The 25,084-nt window shown below is 40.5% G+C and overlaps 1 protein-coding gene across 2 annotated transcripts in view; it reads right to left on the reverse strand.

Moving 5' to 3' along the window:
* Positions 1-24,688, reverse strand: part of TRPC4 (transient receptor potential cation channel subfamily C member 4) — a 131,505-nt gene extending 106,817 nt beyond the window's left edge. Inside the window, exons 1-2 of one of the 2 annotated variants that reach the window (XM_040055183.1) lie at positions 24,640-24,688; positions 23,743-24,026 (exon numbers count right to left, since the gene is read on the reverse strand). The gene's annotated coding sequence lies outside the window, so the exon portion shown is untranslated. Of the gene's footprint in view, positions 1-23,742; positions 24,248-24,639 lie in introns of those variants that run through there. The other variant, XM_040055184.2, reaches the window with a different exon arrangement.
* Between the last annotated feature and the right edge of the window lie 396 nt (positions 24,689-25,084).

The raw sequence follows: 25,084 nt of genomic DNA on the forward strand, positions 1-25,084 counted from the left end.
ACAGAGAACATGTCGTCAAAAGACAGAAGTTTTCTCTAACAATTCTGTGAAGAATGTAACACTTAAATATTATCTAACTGTAAAAGTTTATTAGGAGTGACACAGTTTTACATTACATATTGAGGATTAATCACAGAGAAGAGAGAGAAGAGCAAAACAAGAAAAATCAAATAAAACTTGATACATTTTCCTCTTTTTCCTAATTTATTCCAATAGTGCAGCTCAAATAAAGGTAAGATTCTAATATTTTTAATCACACAATACCCTTATTGGAACACTTTTCTCTAAAAAGTGACATTAGAAGAGGCACAAGCTAGATGCTTGAAAGAGAAAACCTGTAACATACAGTTTAATTTCATTCCTAATCTTTTGATTGACAGGAAATTACTTTCCTGTTTGTGATATATGGCAGTGACACTCATATACACACTGAAGTAATGTGACAGTGATGACTTCAAAGTACAGTCATTGCAAAGTATATATTCAGGGAGGTTCTACAGTCTGCTGTTACTAATCATGAAAATAATGGAAGAATTATAGTACTTTGTTTTCTAGCAAGTACAATTCTGGACTTCATAGCTCCTGTGAGAAGTCTTTAAAAACAGCTGTAAATAGAAACAAGAAACATACTTAATTTCAGGTCTGTCTTCAAGTGCACGGCACTGTGTCTCTGCTGCAGCAGCGCCAGTGGGACATCACACCCTCCCCAGGGAGGCATAGTGTTGACAGCAAACCTCACCTGAAATTGTTCCCTGAATGAGAGATTATCTCTCTTTTACAGATGAAGTCTGAGGCTGAATTTTTATTGACTTGCACAGTGGCACCAAGGCAGCTGATGGTTCAGGGAGTCGGACTGAAGTCCTGTCTTTGCTGTCTTTGTGAAAATGTGACAGGGAAGATTAGCTTTTATTTGACTGAAAGTGTTGGTCGCAATTCAGATGAAGAGTCACTCATAGATTTGCTATGTGGAGAAAGGGGGACAAGAAAAGCTGTCAGAGTCACGGAGCTGCACTGAGACCCCCATGCCTCTTGTTACACCACAAAAGGGGCCTTGTCCTTCTCCTCTCTTCCTCCCTCACCCCTGTGCAATCTCACAAATCACATCTCCACAAGGAATCGTGACCTTTTTGGCTCCCTTTGTCCTCAAAGCCTACAAGACATTGATGAGGCTATTTTGCTGTATTTGGTTACATTTAAGATCTACGGACACCCTTGGGCATGCAGTGACAGGAAAAACCATTTAGTAGTTGCAGCAACAGCAAAGGAAAGTAACTATTACCTGTGAAGATCTGTTTCTCCAACTGTAGAGACCAAATTATATTTTATTACAAGACTGCACCAGCCACACTGGATGAAATTTGCCAAACACATCATCATCTTACAAGATGCAACAATCCTACAGCTATCACTAAACAAGGTTATTTAGTCCAGAGAGTGCTAAAGCAGCTTCAGAAATAGAACATAAAAAGCAGAATTCTCCAGACTTACCAGTTACAGAAGAATTTAAAATTGCATATTTAAGACCTGTGCTTAGAATTAATATCCACCTCTCTGGGATTTTAGATGGAAGAGATTTTATGAATTTTCATTATGTCTGTGCTGATGTGTCAGAATGAACTTGGGAACCATCCCAGGCTGGCTCGGAAAGGACAGGGGAAAATGTTTCACATGGCTGTGTGTGCTGCAGAGAGGAGCAGATGTGATTAGGACACAATGTCAGTGTAGAACACCAAGAACGATGGACCAGGAGATATATATATATATATATATATATATATGGAAGACTACCAACTCAGATGGTAAAAGCTTTTACTCATCATGCTCAGTCAGGCTCGCATCTCTTCAAGTTTCCATGATCACAGTGCCCATGACAATTTAGCAAACAGCCACAGCACTGTCCAGAGACAAATTCTGCCAGTGATCTGTGGTGAAGGAGCTGGGTTTTAGATAGTTGGATCACGATGCAGGGAACCAGTGAAAGACTGAACAAGTCATGAAAAACTCTCCAACCATGGACCTCCCAAGGACTCCTCAAAAGTAATTAGGATGTTATGCCAACAGCATTTTACCCTACCCTAACTAGAATTTCATCTATAAAAGCCAAATGGCACCCTGGAAGACTGTTCTAGCAAGCATGATTTCTTCAGCTGCTAAGAACATGGGAGAAAGCAACAAAAGGAAATCCCCTCCCAGCAGGGAAACATTCCTTCCTCTACTTCTCCCAGAAAGGAGATTCTTTCTTCTGGCCAGTAAGCCTAATGTTTGCCTGAGTGTTTCCATGTTTCACTATGTCAAAGTGAAGGACAGGAGCATGCATGAAGAGCCAGAGCCTTCTACTGGCAGTATCCTTAAGGTAAGGATGGCACACAGATGCCAGCTGCCTTTCTGAGTTCACACACCAACAGGAGATCTTTGGCCTGAGTTACCTCAGTGCAATCTTGCAGGACAGTGTATGAGACTTTGGGAAGAAATGCCAAGGGACAGTGGAACTGAAGCATTGCTGGGGACACTGTAGGAAACATACACTCCTACTTTGTTCTTCTCTACCACCTCTTCATTTGCTCGCACACGGCTGCTATGAGTAGGGCCAGTGATTTTTTTTTTTTTTTTCCTAAAATTGCACCTGTGATGAATTAAATTTAGAGGAGAGACATCAGTATGACTATAAATAGTAAATGTATTTTCATAAAAGCAGTCCTATAAGACAGAGTTAGAAGACTATCCTTGATTCAGCAAGCACTCCAGCACTTACTTAAATCTCAGTGAGGTTTAATGGGGTTTAACAGTACTCTGAAGACTTTGCCCTACACAGCATTTTAAGTGATGTTGTGAATGCATAGTGCATATAAAAGATCGAATGTCTCTGGCTTATGAAAGGCTTATCATCTTTCCTAGAGTTGTACCATTTTACATGAAGCAAACCTCTAAGGAGACCATTATTTCAGATAATTTTGTTGGCTACATCTACTTACAAACTTTCTATTTCACTTCTACATCATAACCTGCCCTACGCAAGGATCTCAGTTAGAATGAATAATAAATTCCAGAATTTAGGTACAAAATTATGTATAAGATGTCAAGAAACGTGCCACATTTTCAGATCCTTGAATGCTAAGTGATATAAAGTATTCAGAGGAGCATTTCTTCCTGCTCATGTGGAGATTTCTTATTTTTGTAAGCCACCATAAAAAAGCAACTTCTAATATAAATAAAAGCTAATTTCATCTGAAATGCAAGCAGTGAGGGCAATTAAAAGAAAATAAATGCCTAGTCCATGAATCTAACTTTGGCCTCTCTAAAAAATTTTTTTGTGGAAATGTTGAACTTACAGATCACATTACATCTTATTTTTTTCCTCCTCCTTAAGACATTTGTCCTGAACTATTAAAAGTAAAGGAGCCTCTGAGATCACTGTGTACATAAACTAACTCTCAACCACCTGTTTGGGAATGAAAAATATGCTTTATTTCCAGAAGAATGGCTCATGCTCCCTGCACCTCCATTCAAAAGGCCAAAAAGCCACAGATATTGCAAAACTGAGTAAAAGAACTCCTGCAAGCAGCTCCACATCACAGAACTATATATACAGTCATTTATAGCCACAGTTGTTCTTGTGCTGGTGAGAACATGCTTATATAACATGCTTAGGAGAGACTCTTAGGAAAGGGAACAAAAGATTTCAGAACAGCAGTACTTCTGTTCAGTTACCTGGTGAGCAAAGGATTGGGCTGGAACTCAATACCACTGGGTGATACCGGGTGAGTCATGTTGCCCAGTGACTCACAGAATTAGGATTGTGAAACTGATTTTACCTGGGACAAGAGCTGCATACAGAAGAGATGTCATTCTCGTTCCAGCTGGTGGAATATATGCCAATACTGCCCTTGCTGAACTTTATGAAGAATCTGCAGACTGATCTGATTTAAAACTCAAATGGAAGTCAATATTCAGGAATTAGAAAGCTTTTAGGATTAAGCCACTGGACCTACTTATATATACATCCAAAATGCACACAAGCAAGCCAGTCTGGATCACAAGTACTTATGCTACCTATTAAAAAGAAAAATACAAACAAACAAACAAACAAACAAAACAGGTGAGCTCTACAAATCATATCTACTGTTATTTCTCCAAGTTTAAAACTTCTTTTCAACTATGAATGTTTGTGATCATATGAGACCACCCACTGTGGCCACTTCATAAGGCAGTACTTTGCTTTGAAACACTGCATACATTGTGTGGTATTTACATATGCCTCACTATTTTGGGATAATCCTGGACTTTATCAAAAGAGGCACGACCAGCAGATGAGGGAGGGTGGTTCTGCCCCTTTACTCCACTCTCCTGAAACCCCACCCTGAGATCTGCATGCAGCTCTGGGGTCCCTGGCACAGGAAAGGCATGGATCTGCTAGAGCTATCCAGCTCTATCAAGATGATCAGAACGGTGGAGCTCTCTTCTGTGAAGACAGGCTGAGAGAGTTGTGGTTGTTCAGCCTGGAGAAGAGGCGGCTTTAGGGCTGCTCTCTTTGCAGCCTTCCTGTACTTAAAGGGAGTATTTAAAAAAGCTGGAGAGTGATTTTTGACATGGGCAGATAGCCACAGGACAGGAAGTAATGGCTTTAAACTGCAGGAGGGTAGGTTTAGATTGGGTAACAGGAAGAAATTCTTCACTATGAGGTTGTGAGGCTCTGGAACAGGTTGCTCTGAGAAGCTGTTGATGCCCCACCCCTGGATGTCTTAAAGGCCAGGCTTAGATCAACCTGGTCCAATGGAAGGTGTCCCACCCCATGGTGGTGGGTTCGGAACTAGGTGATCTCCAAGGTTGCTTCCAACCCAAACCATTCTGTAATTCTGTCATTATATGAATTAAACAAAAAACCACAGAGAAAATTTCAAAATTAAAAACCAGATGCTCGTATGAAATGTTTGAAACAATTCTGAATGTTAAGTGAAAACACTCAGAGATAAACAGATAGTGGGAGGTAACTCCATGCAAGAAAAATGCTGGCCTTCAGTAACAACTGTCAATGAAATAAAGCTCTACATAAAATTAATGTCTAAGAATCTTTTTTTTTTTTTTTTTTTTTTTTAAGGAAAAATTAGAAGGTATGTTTTGGTACTTAGTATCACCTGTGTGAGCAGCACAGATATGATGTAAATTTTTAAACTTTTTCACATTTCAAGCAATCTTTTTCCTGCACTTTTAAATATGCTTTGGCCTAAAAGATCTAGAAATTCTGTCCAAAAAAAGTAATTGTTTAATGTTAAGAGTCTTTAGCTATAAACAACAAGAAATATAGTACAATTTCTAAAAGTTGGCTTCTGGGTTACACTATGAAAACTATCGTGCAATTTTAAGTATTCTTTCTTAAGCAAAAGTGAATAGTATTTATTGCCTATAAATGGCAGAAGTAGCACCACCCACATACTACAGTGCTTATCATACAGTTCACTGCTGTAAGTCTGCTACAGTCTCTATTTTGGAAGTAACTACTGGCAGGTTTTTTTATAGATACGGTCTTTCAGTTCTTAACTTTTCTGACCACATACCAAATGCACTACAAAAAATCCAAATTTCAGACTCATGGAAGATGAGAACACTGAGTCCCACCATTAACTCAGCATGCGTTATGACTATTCCTTTTGGTATTTTCTCTTTTTACTGCCAGCTACATGCAATGTGCAGTCCAACCATACTCATCTCCAGTTTTTATGTCCCTTTATAAAGTATGATAATTTCTTCCAAGGCAGTAGTTATTATTTACACCTTGCAAATGGTCTAATAATGAGAATCAGATACAGGCTCATCTCCAGTAACATAAGCAGTCCATTTCAGGAAGAATGACTTATTCCACGTTCTGCCACTGTTACAACTCCTGTTTGTTTTCCTGCCCTCTTCTTCCCTCTTCTCTTCTAGTCGTAGCATTAACATTTATGATGAATATAAACAGACCATACTTGGCAGTTGCAAGATCTAGATGCCTTGCTTGGGAATATATTTCCAATGTCTGCCTTTCTGCTTTGTTCTTTCATTAGATACACTTCTAGCAGTACTGATGAAGCGGAGAGGTCTATTTAGTCTGGCTGATAGGAATTCTCTCTTCCCTCATTTCTTTATGACTCAGTCTCGATTCTCACGCACAAGCTAATTATTTCTATTGATAATACAAAATATATGTGCAAATACCTTTTCATCCTAAGCAGCATTAAAATGGAAAAAATGCTTACTTTTAATTTTACAACAATGAATAACTAAAATTTTGGACATCTATTTCTTTATTCATGATCATAAACCTAGATAAGATGCACCTAATCACTGACTGATGCCTCCGTTACAATGTGCTTTTATTAATAATAACTACACCATTAGAAAATGTGATTCTTCAGGGTAAACAGCATCTGCTTTGAACCATTGCAGGTAAGCACAATGACATCAAGGAGAAAAGGAAGAAACTGGTTAATCAGAACTGAGACTTTTTACTTGAGGGTACATTAAGATACAATATAAGAAATGCTGGTTTTGAAGTAGCATAATGAGTTTAGGGGAGCTAAGCCTTGGGCCGTAGTGGGTTTGTATGACAAGATTTTCATGGGGGTGGGGGGACAGCACTGGCATTGCTTCTGTGAGAAGCTGCCAGCAGCTTCCCTCATGCCCAACAGAGCCAGCCAGTCCCAAGACAGACCCACTGCTGGCCTAGGCCAAGCCCATCAGTGACAGCGGCAACATCTCTGTGAGAATATAATTAGTAAAGGTAAGAATGGCTGCACCACAGCAGCTGGACAGAGGAGTGAGAGGCACAGCCCTGCAGACCCCGAGGTCAGTGGAAGGGAAGAAGGGGAGGTGCTCCAGGTGCTGGATCAGAGATACTCCTGCAGCCAGTGGTGCAGACCATTGTGAGCAGCTGTGCTCCACAGCCCTGGGAGGTCCATCAAGGTGCAAGAGACCCACCTGCAGTCCGTGGAATAGACTCACTCTGGGGCAGGTGGATGTGCCCGAAGGAGGCTGTGACCTTGGGGAAAGCCTGCACTGGAGCAGGCTCCTGGCAGGACCTGTGGTCCCATGAAGAGGGGAGCCCACACTAGAGCAGGTTTCCTGGCAGGACCTGTGAGGAACCCACACTGGAGCAACCTCTTCCTGTAGGACTGCACCCATGGAAGGACCCATGAAGGCCTGCAGCCTGGGTAAGGACCCAAATGAACCAATGCAGGCTGAGTCTTTTTCTTTCTGAAAGAGTAATGCAAATGTGTGACACCCCAAGGGTTTGCAAAGTTGTCGAAGGGTGTGACCTGTGTCAGTAAGATTAAGGTGCTGAGCACTGCTGGAATCAAGTGAACATGTCAATTCCATATCAAAACATACCGAGAGCAGAGTAAGTTTTGCAGTGCAGTTGCTGAGCAAAGAACCCAGCAACACAACAAAATGAGAAACACAAAGTGGTGCTGTATTCAGATTACATAGTGACATGAGATACAGACTTTGTCGCATTTTTGAACTACCAGATTTATCATCTCTTATTCTCTGTCACAGAGAAGCATGACAGAATCAAATTATTTTTTGTATTGCTTGTAATTAAAAATCCATTATAATACAGGGAAACACCTTGAAGTTTAATAGTTCCTAGAAGTTTGGAAATGTATTGACCATGGGCTTTCTGCCTACTCAGGCTTCCCTCTTCTTTGGCTGTTCACATACAATAACAAAGATAGCACCCTTCAGTGCTAAGGAATTGACATGGCCCTTTAGCATGTGTGAAGCTTTCAAATGTTACTCTGGTGAAAATCAGAATTGTTCAAGCCCATGGCTGGGTTATGTTTCTGTCACTGCCAGCTGAGGGGGACTTTATTATAAATGCATTTCAACAGTCCTATAATATAAATTGTAAAATTTTCAAGTGGATGTGAGAGAAATGAGGTTAAATGCTGACTCCTTTTCCCAACACAAAAAAAAAAAAAAAAACAAACAAACAAACAAAAAAAAAAAAAAAAAAAAAAAAACCACCAACCAACCAACCAAACAACTGAACAGTTAACCTTTTGCTAAAGGATCTCTGATTTATTCTCTTTGGATATCTTGAAGAGAAACACATACACTTAAATTATAAACTTCAAGTCTGAAGAAAAAGAGGGTGGTGTGGGGTTTGTTTGTTTGTTTGTTTTTGGGTTTTGTTTGTTTTGTTTTGTTTTTACTTTGTGATATGTGTTATTAGAGTGCAGAAGGCAGAAAAGAACAGTGGATTCTGCATGGCTCAGTGAGTAGTCTCCCAACTCTTATTTTCAGTATTATATGACTCAGTAAATTCCTATTCTCTTAAATTCTAGAGTTCCACAGCCTCAGATACATTTTTAACAAACTCAGAACAACAAGTTCAGCTGGACAGAGACTGTGAAAATTCAAGTGAATAACAAAAGTTATTCTACAATTTCCATTAGATCCATATGCTAGAGTGAGTAATCAGCAGAATTTTAAGACACGTACAGGAACTAAAGGACTGCATTAGCACGCATTTCTACAAGATAATGATTCAGGTTTTGCAGCACTGTTTGATCTTTATTTCAATTAGCAGAATAAAAGTTATGCTCCCAGCATTGAAACAGACTGACATAAACAAAACACAAGACATTTTATAAATCTTCCTTTCTTGTCTATGCATAAATGAGTTATGACCAGTTACATGCCTCAGCTACCTCTGCCAAATTGGCTTCAGGAAAAGTACTCTGTTAACTGTTCCTTTATAAAAAGGGACAAGGCAAACAATTTGGAGTCATGGTTTCCAAATGCTGAGATGAATTTTCTCTAATTACCATGCCCATTTCCTGTTAAACAGAATTTGCTTCACTCACACTAATGCAAATGTGTATGTGTCTGTAGATTCAGAGTGGCATGAAGGATTGAATATGCATTTCTAGGCTCCTTATCTGAAAAAATGGAATAGTACTGGAAAACCTTCAGACAAGAACAGCAGAATTATTAAATTTCCAGAAGACTTTCTAGAAGCAGAACAACTAAATAAGGAACAAATCTTCACTCTGTGAAAGGAGGACAGATGGAAGGTGTAATGTGGGTCTGTGTAATTATGGTTGTCAAGAAAAGGACAGACATGGATTAATTGTTCATTGGCTGTACATGTCTGAGAGCCACAGACAATCAAACGGGCAATAAGAGTCAGGTTCAAGAAAAAGCTGATGAGACTCCAAGCAATTACTTGAGGAGTTCACTGTGGAAGGATTGCGAAGATGCTAACATTTTCAGTGGGCTACACAGAAGATTGGATGACTTGATGAAACAGAAACCCACAGAGGATTGCAAAACACAGAGAAACTGTATCTGGCAAAGAAAGACCCTGACAAGTACTAGAGCAAGTGAAGATACTCTGTTAGTGTATACTCCAGTTATAGATACACATTTTTTGCCACTGTTAAACACATGCTACTAGGTTTAAAAAAAATCTAGATGCAGGCAGTAAGACTGTGACTGTATTCAAATCAGTTGAAAAATTTCCAATAACATCAACACAGCTTATTTTCTTCATTTAAGTTATTATCCTCCATACTATAATCCACTACAGTTTACAAGTTCATTGTGGTAAGTAATGAGACTTACATATCCAATACTCAGGAAATCAACACCTCTTTCTATAGGAAATACCAACACAATTTTTACAGAAACAAATTATCAAAATCACTTGATACTTCAAATGGTAGTCTTTGACTTTCAATTGATTTCATTTGGGAAAAAAAAAAAAATGTTTTCCTTGCCTAGCTTCATTTATCTGTTCCAGTACAGTATATTCATTTTCAGGGATCTGTTCCAACTCTTTCTTTGTTTGGAGTCTCTCCTACTTGACTGCCAAGACACCGTGTAGCTCTTGGTCTGTGTTGCTTCTTACTCAACAGCTAGAGAAAATTAAATACACTTAAGAATCTTATACCACCCAAATACATGATTCATTTGATTCTCAAAAGCTGCCAGGAGTGCTACAGTTCAGCAATTACATCCACAATACTGCATAGCTGACTTTTGGTGTCACTCAGATAGTGTTATTTAAGGCTCCAGTGGTATTATCATATTTTGTTTTCTCTGTGCTTTCCCAGGAAATTTTAAGCACTTCTCATGTCCCTTTTGATTTTTTTCATGTGAAGTGTCCAAAATGGTATATGGAAAAATGTTCCATCCTCTACTGCCAACACCCCAGCAAGCCAGTTTGCCCCACCACTCACAGTGTCTCTCAATCTTGACTGCTGCTGAAATATCAAAGGCATCTACTCAGTAGTTTAAGTAATATCACAGCTGAAGTCAATGGCAAAGCAAACTCTGACTTAGCTAAGTAGGCTGGAGTTAAGGAAATGATAAATTAATTAATTTCTATAGGATTTCTGTTTAAATGTGTCAGATACTAGAGGTCAGAAAGCAATGAAGAGTTAACGTGTAGAAGTACAACAGTACTGCTACACTATAGGTGAAGCTCAATAGCTCTACTTTTTGTATAGCCTAAAAACTACCATTTCTCAAATTACTATTACCTCTTTCACTAACTGGCACTAGGAAACTACAGAGAAAGTGATTTTTGTACCTTTTTGAATCACTGTGATATAGCTTTACTGTACTATTCAATCTTAAATCTTCTACTTGTAGTGATCCCTTTCCTCTTCAGCAAACCATGGTTTTACCTACTCCTAAAACCTCTTGGAAATCTTTCCACTATTTGTCTATTCCCCAGTGTGCTTCCTCCTAGTCTGTGTGTTTTACTTGAACAGTTTCTTAATCTTTTGCAATTGAACAGCTGTTACAATTTCTTTCAAGCAGGTGTTAATTACCATTGCTCTCTGTTCACATCTTTAGTCCAGTTATATCTTTAATCCTGTAGCATCTTCTTTCCTTTTTTTAATAGTTTTTAAAATAAAACTTGACAAAGATAGTTTGGATATGTCTCCTTGGTTTCACCATTATAGCAAAATTGCAGTCACATTTCTGAACACTACTGAGACGCCATAAGGCAACAGAGGAAAAAGGGAAGGATGAGGATTTCAGTTATTACACGTTTTGAAACTTCAGCCCTCTGATTAGGAAGAGATCCATTTTCAGCAGTCCAGAGATAATAAGGTATGATGAATTAGGATCTTTTGCTTAATAAAGAATTTTCACAGGTTTCTACAGCCTCTTGTATATTTGAATAAAGTTATTTATCTGGAGAGGACTATTGAGTTAATTTGTATTGGCATTCAAAGCTTAGACATTTGGAGAAGGAACCCCAATACTCTCAGGTTTCTCTATCATCCAGCACTAGGACGGGCCTCGTATAGTTTGGGGGGTTTTGTATAACACAGAAAGTAGTTATGATTATTAAAAATTGAATATATGATTATAAAACAACAAGGAGATAAGCACTAGGCTGTTAATGGAATGAACTGTGAAAACATGCCTGTGAAAATCTAACACCCAAGCAATGAAGAAATGAGATGCTTTAAGGACCTCAGCAAACATGAGTGTGGACTTTATCTGTTCTTCATAACGGCTGCTACTGGCTTCACTTAAGCTGGCAAATCTATTTTGTGTGCGGCTTTTGGCCCTCTTCATTTCTGACCTGGCAGCCCAATTCAAATCCTTGCATTTCATTAATTTTGGTAGCACTTAGCACTTACTCTTTTTTGATCGAGGAATTTAACAGTTCCAATGCATAAGTTACCAGCTAGCAATGAAAGGAACAGGATAAATTATCTTCAGATGACAGATATAAACAATGAACGACTCAAAAGAAATTTAACTTTTTTTGTGTGACAATTCTGAAAACTTTAAAATATATATTTTTTTTTAAACATAAGAGATCAAGAGCTGAAAAATAATTTCTAGGGACCAACCTATTTCTTGTGAGTAACTCAAACGTGGTTACATAGAGAAGTCAAACGGCTTGGCTGGCTTTGATCCCTCCAGTTCTTTTACACTCAGCCACCTGTGCAGCTAGGTCCGGGCAAAAAAAAGGGGGCAACTTACTCAGTGTTTTGCACACAGGTGAGTGCAGAGATGATGAGATTTAAGACAAAAAAGATGGAATCTTGGTTATGTGTTTCTTGTTTTTACCAGCAAAGGAGATTTATCAGGGATTTCAAGTTACTGTTTTTCTGAATCAATCAACAGGGACCATATCCAGATGCATGTGCCAGGGCAACTGAAACTGTCAGGCCAGGATGAGAGTTTCTACATTGGCTTGGATGATATACACTGCTTACTCTGAAACCCCCTTTTTCACTGTGATGGTAACCTCCTCCTCTATTCTCACAATGGTTCTTACACTCAGATGAAAGAGACCACAATTGGGTCCCAGTCTTCTGCCACTGCAATGACTCCTTGTGAAACATCCAGCAGGATCCTGAGGGATCACATCACAGAATCGTAAAAAGGTTTGGGTTGGAAGGGACATCAAAGATTATCTAGTTCCAACCTCTTTGCCATGGACAGAGGATGACACTCACTAGATCAGGTAGCTCAAAGCCCCATCCAACCTGAACACTTCCAGGGATGGGGCATACACAGCTTCTCTGGGCTACATCTCCTTTTTCTAATACGTATGCTTTTGCCTTTACACTCAAAAGCAAGTTTCTGAAGAGGTTTTGAAACTGTGTAGCACAAGAATATCCTGCCTCCTTTCAGATGCTTTACCTGACAGCTGCCATGTGCAGTTCACCTAAGGATCTGTTAAAAATGTTATTGTTGAGACTTACATGAATCTGATTAATGGACTGCTCTGCTTTTAATTGCATGAGTTATAACTTCTACATTAAAGCCTACCAAAAAAAAAAAAAAAATCCTTCTGGATAATAAACAAAGTGAAAGATAATAGATTAGTCATAGTCAAGCTGTATTTGCTACTAGACCTGAGAAAAGAATTCCTGTGTCTAAGTTTGCACAGTGTCAGAGCTGTCAGCTCCACAGACAGAAGCTGCTGGCTTTTAAGAAGCCTCCGCTTCCCGGGAATCACTGAATTCACAAGAAAAGTAACTGCCTCTATATTTTCCATGTTCTGGTAGGCTTCCATTAAGTTAAGTTCACAGCTCTTCTCCATTTGGGGTGGCAAAGAAGCCATACTTGGCCAAGAACTGTACTCAGTCACTTAGTTTTTAAATCTTATAAACAAGTGCAGAGAGATAAATACTCCCAAGCAACAAGATACTGATGTAACTCTGCGTGTGCTCACACAAGATAGACACTTAAGAGGCTGTATTCCTGAACTTTGGGTCACTCTTCTCTTCCACTCACCAGAGCAAATACTAACTTTTCACGTGTGTCAGTTACACATCGCATATAAATGTTTCTCTCTACATGTAAATAGACGTGTTCTTCTCCTATGTGTGTGCATAAAACTCTATATGCATATACACATAAAATTGTAAGGATGTATAACGGTGAGTATTTTGGCACAGAATACATCTGGAGCGTCCATAAACCTGGAAATCATTCCATCTTAATAGAAATTCGGGTTTCACAGTTGACGTAAGTAGAAAAAAGGTTAAACCCATGTTACCCTACGTTCAGTGAAATTTATGGAATTTACTGGAAGTATTAATAACAGCTTGAACATACTGAATATGTAATAGTACACAGGAGTTCTGCTTGTAGAAGAAACTTCCAAGACTGATTTTTTTCATTTGATGTGGTATAACCTTGAAATGGAAATCGGGTTTTGACAAGTCTATAAACTCCTGTTCAGAATGGCAGCTGAATATTTTGTAACATATTAAAAAATAAGTTTGGTTTAAAAACTGTATGTGTCATTCCCTACTTGATTTTCAGTCTTAAAGTCAACTTCCCTGCAATTCTTATAATCAGATGCAGTGAGATTTTAGACCTTGTCAACTATAGCAGTATCTTTAAAACAAATATTCGCTGCTTTCCTCCATGAATATTCCATACATATGAGTTTGTAAACTGAAAAAAAAAAAAAAAAGGTCTTTAGACAGAAAATGGAGAAAATTTTATATTACACAGGACAGATGCTGGCTGCAATGATGCCAATAATTGCAAACAGATGAATGTTTCAGGACTACATATTTTTCTAAAATACTCAACAATGAAAAGATTTTGGAGTAGATTTTCCACAACTCGTAATTGCATTGACTGCATCAGAGTAGAAAATTAAACACAGTATATTTTTCATAAACTGCTAAATTATTGAGAAGAAACAAGAAGCTGCCAGAGCACTATAATTCTCTTGAAACTAAAGGGACGAATTTTCTAAAATTACATCATCATTACATATGTAGGATTGATGAGAAGGCACAATTGTCTTACTTTGTATTTTGTAAAATTTCACATACGAGTGGTGTAATTTCAAACTACTTTGACCATTATCACCATCTTAAATTCACTTGTGATCTTGATATTTCCCCAAGACCAAAGAGCACTCATAGTTTCAATGTACGACAAATAAATACACAAATAAATGAAAAAGCACAAAGCTTTTGGGATATAAGGAACCATTACAATATGCAAAATTGGCTGAAAGAATTTATGAACGTGGCATCTTTGGCTACAAAATGGCCTTCTTAAATGACAGCTACTTATATAACAGAAGTATGTCATAAAAGGAGTTTTCTCCAGGAGTTATGGTAAAGAAATGGGAGAAATTTTGAACAATGAGTTGAACATCTAAACCAAAGTCATGTTTCCAAGGGAGAATGCAAACATGCAAAGCACAAACATCCTTAATATATTTCTGACATCTGCGAAATTGCTAAAGAGATGTTGGTTTGTGCATTACTGATATTTTTCTTTGTTGTCATTTATAAAATGTTCACCCAAACTTTCAAATTATACTCCTTAAACCTGGATTAAGGAAAATGTGAAAATATACTGAGAAGACGAATGAAGCCGATGCTTAACAGGAAGCACCTTCTGAAGCTGCTTTCAGTAAAACACCAGAACTTCTTTATGCCCGAATACTTTCTTGAACTAAGGTTAAATTAGAAGGAAGCATTTTATTTCTTAATATTAATTCCATCATGTGCGGGCCATAAAGCTTTGCTATCATGGGTGGTGGATTGGTTTAGGTAATTTTTATTGCAGACTTTGTTTTTTATCAATGGGTTTAAGTAAAGAGTGTTAAAATAACAGTAAGTAGGCAATTTGGGAAGAAAACACTAATGGAGTAAGATGACTAAAGTGTCACGTTGCCCCAGTACACATGTCAACCAATCCATCGTGTTTCCAAAAGAAAATCAAGCCATTAAAGATGTCTATTATCTAATTGTCACTGGGAGTATCATGGGGAAGATGAGCATGAGCTGACCTGCTTGAGTGTGCTAATGTCTCTCAAGAGTCATGGTCTTCACTGTCCTTTATTTCCTTGATTGCTCTGAAATTACAACACTTACTGTTTCTTCCACTCGTTTTGAAGTGTCAACTTATTTCTATCCTCTTTAATGTCCCACTCTTACCCTTGCTATCTTGCCCAAATTCAGCAGACCTTGGTTTTAACAGAAGCTTGGTTTTATCACTGAGAAGAATCACTAATCAGCAATGATTCTTTCTGAAAATAAGGATCCTGACATTTGGAGTTTGGGTAGTACAAGATACTATGTCCTAAACAACTTGTTTCTTGGGTGTTAATAGCAATGCCCTCAAGAGATTCAAAGGCTCTGAGGACTAACCAGAAAATTAGTTCCTTGAACATATCACACAGACCTACAGACCCACACACAGGTACTGCTGGCCCAAACCTCTCCTCAGGGACAGCTGATTGCTTCTTTCCCACACACCCTGGTGCCATTAAAGCCAAAAGAAATCCCCTTCAGTCTCAACAAGAGCTCACCTACAACTTCTGGACTTAATGTACTGAGGCAACTGAGTGGGAAATCCAAAGTTAATAAGGGACACGGGTGAATGCACAGGAGCACATCAATTAAGGTGACACTGGTAAAACCCCTCACAAAGGGTGCTAAGCAAGGAAATACTATGACAGTAATGTTTCTCTAACAAAATAAAATGACAGAACAGATAGATGACATACTTCCAGATCCTATGCACTGGAGAATTTTTTTTAATTATAAAAACCTATAAAGCTAAATCCTGTCTACACTTAATCCAAAGGAATTCTTCAGATGGAAAAAAAGTCCCTACTTTTCTTAAAGCCAGCACAAGCACTAGCAAAATGAGGGTGGTTTCTAGGAAGTGAGTGCACAGGAAGCACAGTGAGGACGACTGAGAAATCCTTTGATCCTAACACAACCTTATAAAATCCAGCTTGTGCAGTCAGTCACTCAAGCTCTGAGGATGGACTAGTGGCCAAGGACAGAAATGCAACCCAGCTCAACAAGCATCCCCTGCTTTCCTTCTCTGTGGGCAATACCACACTGAAAAGAAGGGACTTTCAGTCGACTTGGTTTAAGTATTTTGAAAAAAGCAAATTTTAAATTACAAAGAAAAAGCAAAACAAAAAGAGCCATCTGGAAGTTTAGTTCTACATAAAGACACTGCAGAAAAAAAAAAAAAAAAAAAAAAATCATCATCTCAAATCACGAGTATTTGGTACAACTGGCCTCAGTGGATAAACAAATATGCTAGAAGTTAATATCACTAAGTTAAACAATCATGAATAAAATATTTTTATGTAAGTGGACAGACCAAAATACTATTTTTCAATTGCTCTGTATGAAGCATGATGCCTTTTATGAGAAAATACAAGTGTAGCTACAGACTAGGAGCTAGTGCAAACAACTGCCTATATCATCAAGTTGAAATACGTGATCTCTGTGTTGTAGGTACCAGGTTCCCCAACAGACTAAAAAAATTAGTGCAACACATTCTTCATATTACACTTAGGAAACTTTATTAATCATTATGTGACACAATGAAGTACTTCAATTTAAAACGCAAAAAATGAAGCCGAGACACACATTCACTAAGCCAGGAATCCAAAACACTGACATCCAAGGCTGGTTTGTGATCCCAATTTTCCGTCATTACAAATGGGAAGAAATGCACTCCCTGCAGAGGACAATTAATTTCCTTCAAGATATGTCATATGAATTTACCATATGAAGTTACCAAGTTCTTTCTAAAGGCTATACAGACTCAGAGGTCTGATGCTATGGTGTCTAGATGAACTCAAAGACAAACAGTTACTGCCTTTGGAATGACAGTTCTGTAGCTAAGAGACTTAAGGCAAAATAGGCACCTGTTCCGTAGGCAAATTGGGTTTGGCTTTATTCAAGGCCAAAATTGCTGCTGTTGTGGTGCTGCATGTGGTGGTGCATGTGATGTTGCAGGTATAAATGTGCTACAGAACACAAAATTTAAAAAACAAACTCACTGTGCCAGCATAAACAAGTCCAAGGGATTGACTGTAGCTCTCATAACTTTAAATCATTACCATCAGAAATGAATGCCTAGTACCCCTCCCAACCTAAAACACAAAAAGTTGTCAGTATAAATAAAACACAAATTTTAGCTGTTTTTCAGTGGAAGACAGGCAGGATACATTCAGCAATCAGTCCTGAAGTGCAGCAGAAGGATTACTTTTGAAGTGTTTAATAATAATGAGCATTTCCACATGAACTTCAGTGAAAACTATTTCATCACTGAGAGATAATTTCTATATTAAGTAGACTAAGGCACACTGTGGCACTGGCAATGTTGAGAACATTTGAACAGAGAATCTGTGCTTGCTTTCCCTTGCTCCACAGACACAATGTGTTCTCTCTGGAAAAGAGACACCTTGCTCTTGGAGAAGGCAGGATGTGAGCGCCCAGAACTGTGTGTTCTTCCTTTGCAGGAGTCCAGCTGACACTCCCATTTCCCTTGGCACAACTAGAAGCTGTATTTCAGCTACCCAACCCATTCACAAACTCCTAAAAATTTTGAGACCAGACAATAGGATATTTAAATTATTTTGCAGATATCTGTTATTGTTGTGATATTTGCATCAATAACTGAAACATCAACAGGATCTCAAGATACCTTAGAAGAAAATCAATGTCTATTTATTGTCTCCTCTGAAACTTGCTGTTGTTCATTTGAGTTTTTTACACCACTAGGGTAAGATTCATCTTGTCTTACCTCAGCTGTGTGAAATCAAACAACAGTCTGCAACAATAAATACCTGATTTCTTTCCACTCTATGTCAGGTATAAACTGGATGGATTAGTTTGTTCACAGGTTTCTGTCTCTCTCCAGTGACTATACAAAGAATGTAGGTGGTTGGTGTTTACAACAACAATCAAATTTGTGGGACCTAGGTGGAAAAAAACCACAGGCCTTCACTGCAAAAATCCCTTTTTAGAGCTTTTCAAAATTTGCCATTTTTTTTTTTTTTTAAATTGAAATCAGTATATAGAAATGTACTAGAGGTAATCTTAAATCAGACACAAAATGACCCTTCATGTTCTGCTATAATCCTATTGCTTATTCCTTTACTCAAAGAAGTAAATTGGTATGGCTTACTTTTTATAGTGGAAATGAAAGTAGCAAATCAATGCACAGAACACAATGTTTATTGTCAAAGATAAATTCAAAGTATATTAATTTTTAGAAGAAAAAAATATAGATGAAAATATCTTCTTCACTGAATGTAAATTTGGCTCTATCTTCTTAGTCCAGTACTCTCTAGTCTGACATCAAACTGCTAATCTATTAAAAACATATATATGTTAGGGAATAGCACAGATTTCGTCTTAAAATCTTTGATATTCTTCCCCTGATTCAGATCTACAGAAGACCACTGGTCCAAGTTTATCCATTAATTTAAGAAATGTGACAGAATTTACTCTAGAACTGCTATTCTAGTACCCTGATGTGAGTGGGTACTCTAATTAAATGACGATTAGAAGAAGAAATTTGAATTCTCAGTGGATCTTACAGAATCTACTGCAGGAAGGTCCTTACTGGCAGAATTCCTGAATCTCTCTAGGAGATGTGGGATGTAAGGAGTAGTGAGGCTCTCGGGCCAGGCCAACTTCTCACCATACATTTTTGGCTGGATACAGAGCTGCATTAATGCTCCTCTCATGCTTTATGACCTAGGTTAACAATCACCCCCACTACTCAACCATCATTGAGGGCTCTGTGGCAGCAGCTGCCTCTCTCTGACAGACATGAGAACCAGACACCTGAGCTGAAAAGTGACAAAAATTTAAGTAGCTATTGAGAGTTTGCCTAAGACTGTGTTTTGAAGAATTCTGTGAAAGGAAACTGGATTCAGAGGTGGCAGCTGGCAAACTCCTGAAAGTTCTGACTTCATGCTGTTTACAGATTTTTTTTTTTTTTTTTTTAAAGTTAGCACAGCAGCTTTGAGCACGTGCATGCTTTTTTTTTTTTTTTTTTTTTTTTTTTTTTTTTTTTTTAATGTATGTTTTAGGCTGATTATAGCAACCATTTATCCTGTATCTACTGTGCTCTGAGCTTATTCAAACTTTATGATGTACTACTACCACAGCCTGCTCTCCACAGCTGGGACTCAGCAAATCTGCATTAAGAAGGAAGGTTCCTTGTCTTGGCGTTCGCTGCATGGCTAACGAAGAGAGACAGCCACCTGTGGAGGATGTGTGTTCTGTTACAAAAGAGATGACAAAACACAGAGCATGGTTTACTTGCTGCTTCAGCCTTCCTCTTTCCAGGAAAGGAACAGAAACACTCCAGGTTCACCCTGATAGCTGGCAAACAGGTATTCCATGTCAGTTCAGGGTTATTGAATGTAGCCACAAAAGGGCAGTCTGCATGCTACAGGAGGCTGGCGTCCTCCTCGGCGCCATATCTCAATCTACTGATCCGTGCTTTGCCTGACTAGCTAGCACAAGGACATGAGGAGCACAGGACTTCTTTCGCCAGTAGGGTCTTGGGTGTGAACACAGGTAGCATAAGCTTTCTGATTCTCTGAACAAAGGAAGGATGTACTTGTGGTCCTTAACACTGGTACCAGAACCACTCTAAAAAAAAAGAAAACAAACAAAAAAAAGATCCTGTTTATCCTGGAAAACCAATGTATGCTGAGCTAGGACTGGAGGAGCATAAGGGCACCACCACATGGCTTGAAAGCTCAGGGGCTGTCCATGCACCAGGGGTGGAATGGAGGCCTTTGGCTCCTGAGGAAAGGCTGCTTGATCCTCAGAAGTTTTCAATGACATGTGGAAAGCTTCTCCAGAAGAATTCTATAATCTCTTTCCCCGAAAGCCCAGTGAAAGATCCTCCATGTACTGCTCCCCTTTCTACCCACTGCATAATATACCAGATAGTAAGATTATAACATTCAAATGGTTCATCTGACATGCACAAGTATGTCAGAAACTTTTGAGATGAATGTATCAAGCACAGACTCAGTGACCAAGAAACTGCAGAAACTGTCACGGACTTTGACTGGTTCATAATCTTAGACGAAGGTACAATTCACTCAAATTTAAGGAAGTTTTCCTGTCCCACTTCAGCCCACATTTGCTGAAAAATACCTTAGCTGTAAAAGAAAAGTAATTTTTATCCAAGGTTCTTTTCAGTTTTGGTCTCACAAATGTCAATATCTAAACTAGAAGTGTGGTTGTAAAGAATGGAGGAAGTAAATTGAGAATTTAAACCAAAACAGACATTTGAAGGAAGAAAAAAACCCTCAAATGAAACCAAAACAGCCCACAACTCCAAGAAGAATATGATACACTAGTGAAGTCATTTATTTGTTACTTTAGTCTTTTCAGCACACTAAAAACCTTTTAATTCCTTTGAAAACTTCAAAGACAAAGAAATGGTCTTATTTTTAGTTGTTCCTCTTTTGACAGTCTCAAAATCTATTTGACTGAAAGGTAATGCCCCATTGAAGGACTTCTGCATGCCTATCTGTTACAGAAACATTTAATTTCCTCAACCTTCCCCTGTATTCACTTAACAAAACTATATTAATTAGTATGTATTAAGTCAGGAGATTTTTTTTCCAGTAACAAATCACAGTGGACGTGAGATTGTGGCACCACTGTTCATGGTGTTACACTAACACTATGCTATACTACTTAAAGTAGCGTCAGTGTAATAAAGCAAAGCCAAGCTTGGCTTATCTTTCTCAATGATTCAGGACTTCTAAAACAGATGGTTTCTGGAATTTTGTTTTGTCATAAAACCTGGTGATGGAAGACTGATTTACACACACAGTTCTACCTTCAACCTTCCTTCAGTAATTAAGAACATTGTATTTGAGAAAGTTACAAGAACATAATCCAGCACAACTTAAAACTGCATATAAAAAGTAAAGATAAATCTGACACTCATAAAGACATTAAATGCCTGAATAGAACAACGCTACATCTATTTTTATCTGCTTTTTCTTTAAACAGGTTATAACAGAGTCTTTTCTTCCTGCTTCTATCCTGCCTTTCCATAAGATGTTATGGTGACTCAGTCATCATTTTCAAAATCAATTCAGCCCCTTTTAACACTGACTACCAGCACCACCAGAGGCAAGCAGAGATGCCACATAAGATTTTCCTTGTTGGTTTTGCAACCTCACTCCACTGAATCAAATCCCAGAAAAAGCTGACAGATTAAACAGCGTACTGGTATGGAGACAAATCTCAGGTCTTGGGAGGAGCAGTCATGCACATTTTTCCTTGTCATTTAAGTCAGGCAATAAACACACACACAAAGGTGAAAGCTAATCCCTTAATCATTTTCTCTATTGTGTCTTTCAATATCTACTTGGTGGTCTCTCCACACTGAAGAAATGCAAGCCCGTTGTCACCAAGAGCAGAGCCACATTGGTCAGGACCCAACATTTTCAGCAGATAAGCAAAGATATCTCAAAAAGATAATCAAAATCATAGTGACCTCAATTTCACTTGAATTTCAGCTAGCAGTATTTAGCTCTAAATAACATGAGATAAGAAGGAATGGAATTTTTTTCTGAAGCTATTTTAAGGGCAATGACTGCTATACATAGAGTCAGAGTAAGTGGCTGAAGTTAAATTTAAAAGACAGACATATTTTTGTTTTCCTGATTCCAAATAGAGTCTCATCTGTTCCTAAGTCTGAATAACAGAAGAAAAAATGGGAAAACAACAACAACAACAAAAAAACAACACAGTGAAGAATACCATCCTCTTGCAAACAAAACCAAGGCCTTTCAGTGTAAAGGCAACACTAAAGGAAAACCGTGTTTGGTTTCAGCTACTCTGATACTGAAGGATAAAGCTTATTTCTGAGTCTTGCCTAAAAAATGGGCATAAATTCAGGTCTTCCAGAAATCCTGCTATTCCAGAACAGGTCTAAAGCACTCTCACTGGTGCCTGGCTTCTCTAGCTGTGCACCAAACTATTGCTTAAGTGAATGAAGTTAATTGATGGAAAATTCAGTATGCTTGCAAAGAAAACCTTGCTAAGCTATCCGGCTTTGAAGTAAGCAACATAAACACCAAAACATTCCATGTCACTGCAATACAAGTAAATTTGAAATTTCAAGCAAACTGGACTTACAAGTACTGTAATGTTGATATTTACTGAGTAGAACTTAAACTACTTCCCATTCTGTCTATTCGCTATTCTCCACTCTACAGAAAATCTCTATGTGCACTGTTTCTTAGAAATCCTTATTTCTCAGATGTAACCAACATGTATCTCTGTGGTTTGTGTTTTTTTTTGTTTTTTTTTTTTTTTGTTTTTGTTTTTTTTTTTTTTTTTTTTTTTTGTTTTTTTTTTTTTTTTTTATGGTGGACTACCCATTCCCTGTAACAAAAAACACATAATAGAAGGTGGTTTTATTTACTTCCACCTGAAAGGTGCCGCAGTGTTGGAAGAGCCATCCCACAAGACAAGCATAGAGAAATCTAAAATTTGGTTGCCATGCTAACAGGATGTCACTCAACCAAGTCCAGTAAAACAAAAGTGCATAAATGAAGCTTTCTGATAAAAACAGGGAAATACGAGGTTAACAAGTCTGTAGGTTTTGACAACTATAGTTGTGTGCCTCGGTAGAGTGCTGAATTTCTGTCGGCATTTAAACCTCCAGAGCATCGGCTGCTTCTTCCCAACAGGACCATAGCTTCTCTCCCATCACCTCAGGTGTCAGGGCCTTGCCCGTGTAAACCCCACACGGGGATGAACCCACCAGTCCCTTCCTCTGCTCAGGAAGCCGTCCCGCGGCCCACTTCACCCTCCTCTGCTCCTGCCACCTGCATCTCGCCGTCCTCCAGGTCCCTCCTGGAGGCTTCCTGACAGGACCCCCGCCTTCCCTGGAGCGTTTCTGCGGACTGTGCCGGCGGCGAGTGAGGTCCCCTCGGCCAGACACGCCTGCGGGGACACCGCAGCTGCGGCCACCGCGGTGGGGACCGGGAGCGGTCCGCGGCGCGGCTCCCGCACCCACCCGTGTGCGTGACACGCGAACTCCCGTCCGGGCCGGCGGGGCTCCCCCTTGCGCGGATGGCGGATGCGGAGCCTCGTCCTGCCCCGCGGAGCGGCCCCCGCCCGCTCCCTCCGGCCCCCTGGGCGCTGCGCTGCGCTGCAGGTGTCACCCAGCGACCGAAGGATGCCGCTTCCCACGGCAGCGGCTGCCAGGGAAAAACACGTTCATTACATACAAGAGGAAGGAACAGATCTTGATACTCCCTCTGGACTATCACCAAGGGCGTGCAAGATGTCGCTTTATGGTGCTTGCGTCGGCGCAAAAAGTTACCTCAGACAGTTATAGCGAGGGGTCTTTTGTTGGTTTGTTTGTATTTCCTGAGGGCCAAAATGGTAATCAAAAGCTCAGAAAGAGAATAGATCAAAGTTGATGAGAACTTACTTGGTTTAGGTGCTTGCGTTGACAGCCGGCATCTTCCGACAGCAGTTTGAACAAGTCACATTTTCCCATGGAAGTTGTACCCTTTTCAATCCCGTTTGTAAATTAAATCCCTTCAGAAGGTTTGTTTTATTTCACTGTCTGCCGTCCATCTCAGGCACTATCCACATTTTTTACTTTATTTTCTCCATGTTTGTCACACATGCGGGCACTCTCGGACGCACGCCCCGAGTCAGCGAGCGCTCATCACCTCTGGCCGGGGGGACCGCGCCTGCCGCCGGGTTCCGCTGCAACAGATGACAGACAGGTTCTTCCCCGGTTGCTTAGTGCGGCTTCTCCTCGTTCCCTCGCGAAGCCTCATGCCGGCTGCAAAAAGTAGCAGCTCCTCCGGACGCGGCGTTCCCCTCCGGAGCGCGGGCTGCACGGCGCGGGGAGGGAGGAAAGACACCCCAAAACCGGCGGAAAGAGGGCGGAGGGGCACACGCCGGGTTTCTCCGTCCTCGCCGATGCGCTCTCTCCTGAGCCGGCCGCAGGCTCTGCCTCGGCGGGCGCTGTCCCGCCGCCCCCCGCCCGCACGGCCACGGCCACGGCCGCCACCGCCACCGCCCCCGCCGCGCTGCCTCCGCACCCGCCGCCTGCGCCCCCCTGCGGCCGCGCCGCGCACCGCGCCGGGCTCCGCGGGGCTCCGCGCAGAACCGCCCGGGGCGCTCCGCGGGGCTCCGCGCAGAACCGCCCGGGGCGCTCCGCGGGGCTCCGCGCAGAACCGCCCGGGGCGCTCCGCGGGGCTCCGCGCAGAACCGCCCGGGGCGCTCCGCGGGGCTCAGCAGCTACCGGAGAGAAGGCGCCCGCCGAGCGAGCCGAGAACGCGCACCGCTCGGGACCGCGCGGAGGCAGACGCACCAAGGAGCAGCCTCGACTCCGCAGAAAGTTCGCCGTTACATCGCTCCGCATTTGGGAAAGCCCTGACCCGCTCCATGCAGCCGCGGTGGGGCTCTGTGAGTCCGCCTCCGCGGGGGCCTCGCCCGGCGCCCTTCGAGCCCGCAGCCGAGGTTTGCTCCAGGTAGCTCGTCCTACGCTCCTTCCCGAGGCGCAGCAAAGGCTCTCCCCTGGTTGCGCCCCCCGGCGCAGTCTCCAGCCGGGTGGTCCCTGCCCCTGCGCCGCCCCGGCCTCGCCCGGTGCCCCTGGGTCGGCCGGGCCCGGCGTTAACGGGACCGAGCCGCAGCCAAGATTGGTAATAGAGGAGCAGAGGGAACGAGGCTGCTCAACACGCAATTCTTCACTTTATTTTTCCTTTCCCCCCAAAAAAAATTGTGACAACTTAAATGCACGAGTTTAGAAATGGCAG

The sequence above is a fragment of the Hirundo rustica genome, chromosome 2, assembly GCF_015227805.2.
Source record: "Hirundo rustica isolate bHirRus1 chromosome 2, bHirRus1.pri.v3, whole genome shotgun sequence".
NCBI classification, from domain to species: Eukaryota; Metazoa; Chordata; class Aves; order Passeriformes; family Hirundinidae; genus Hirundo; species Hirundo rustica.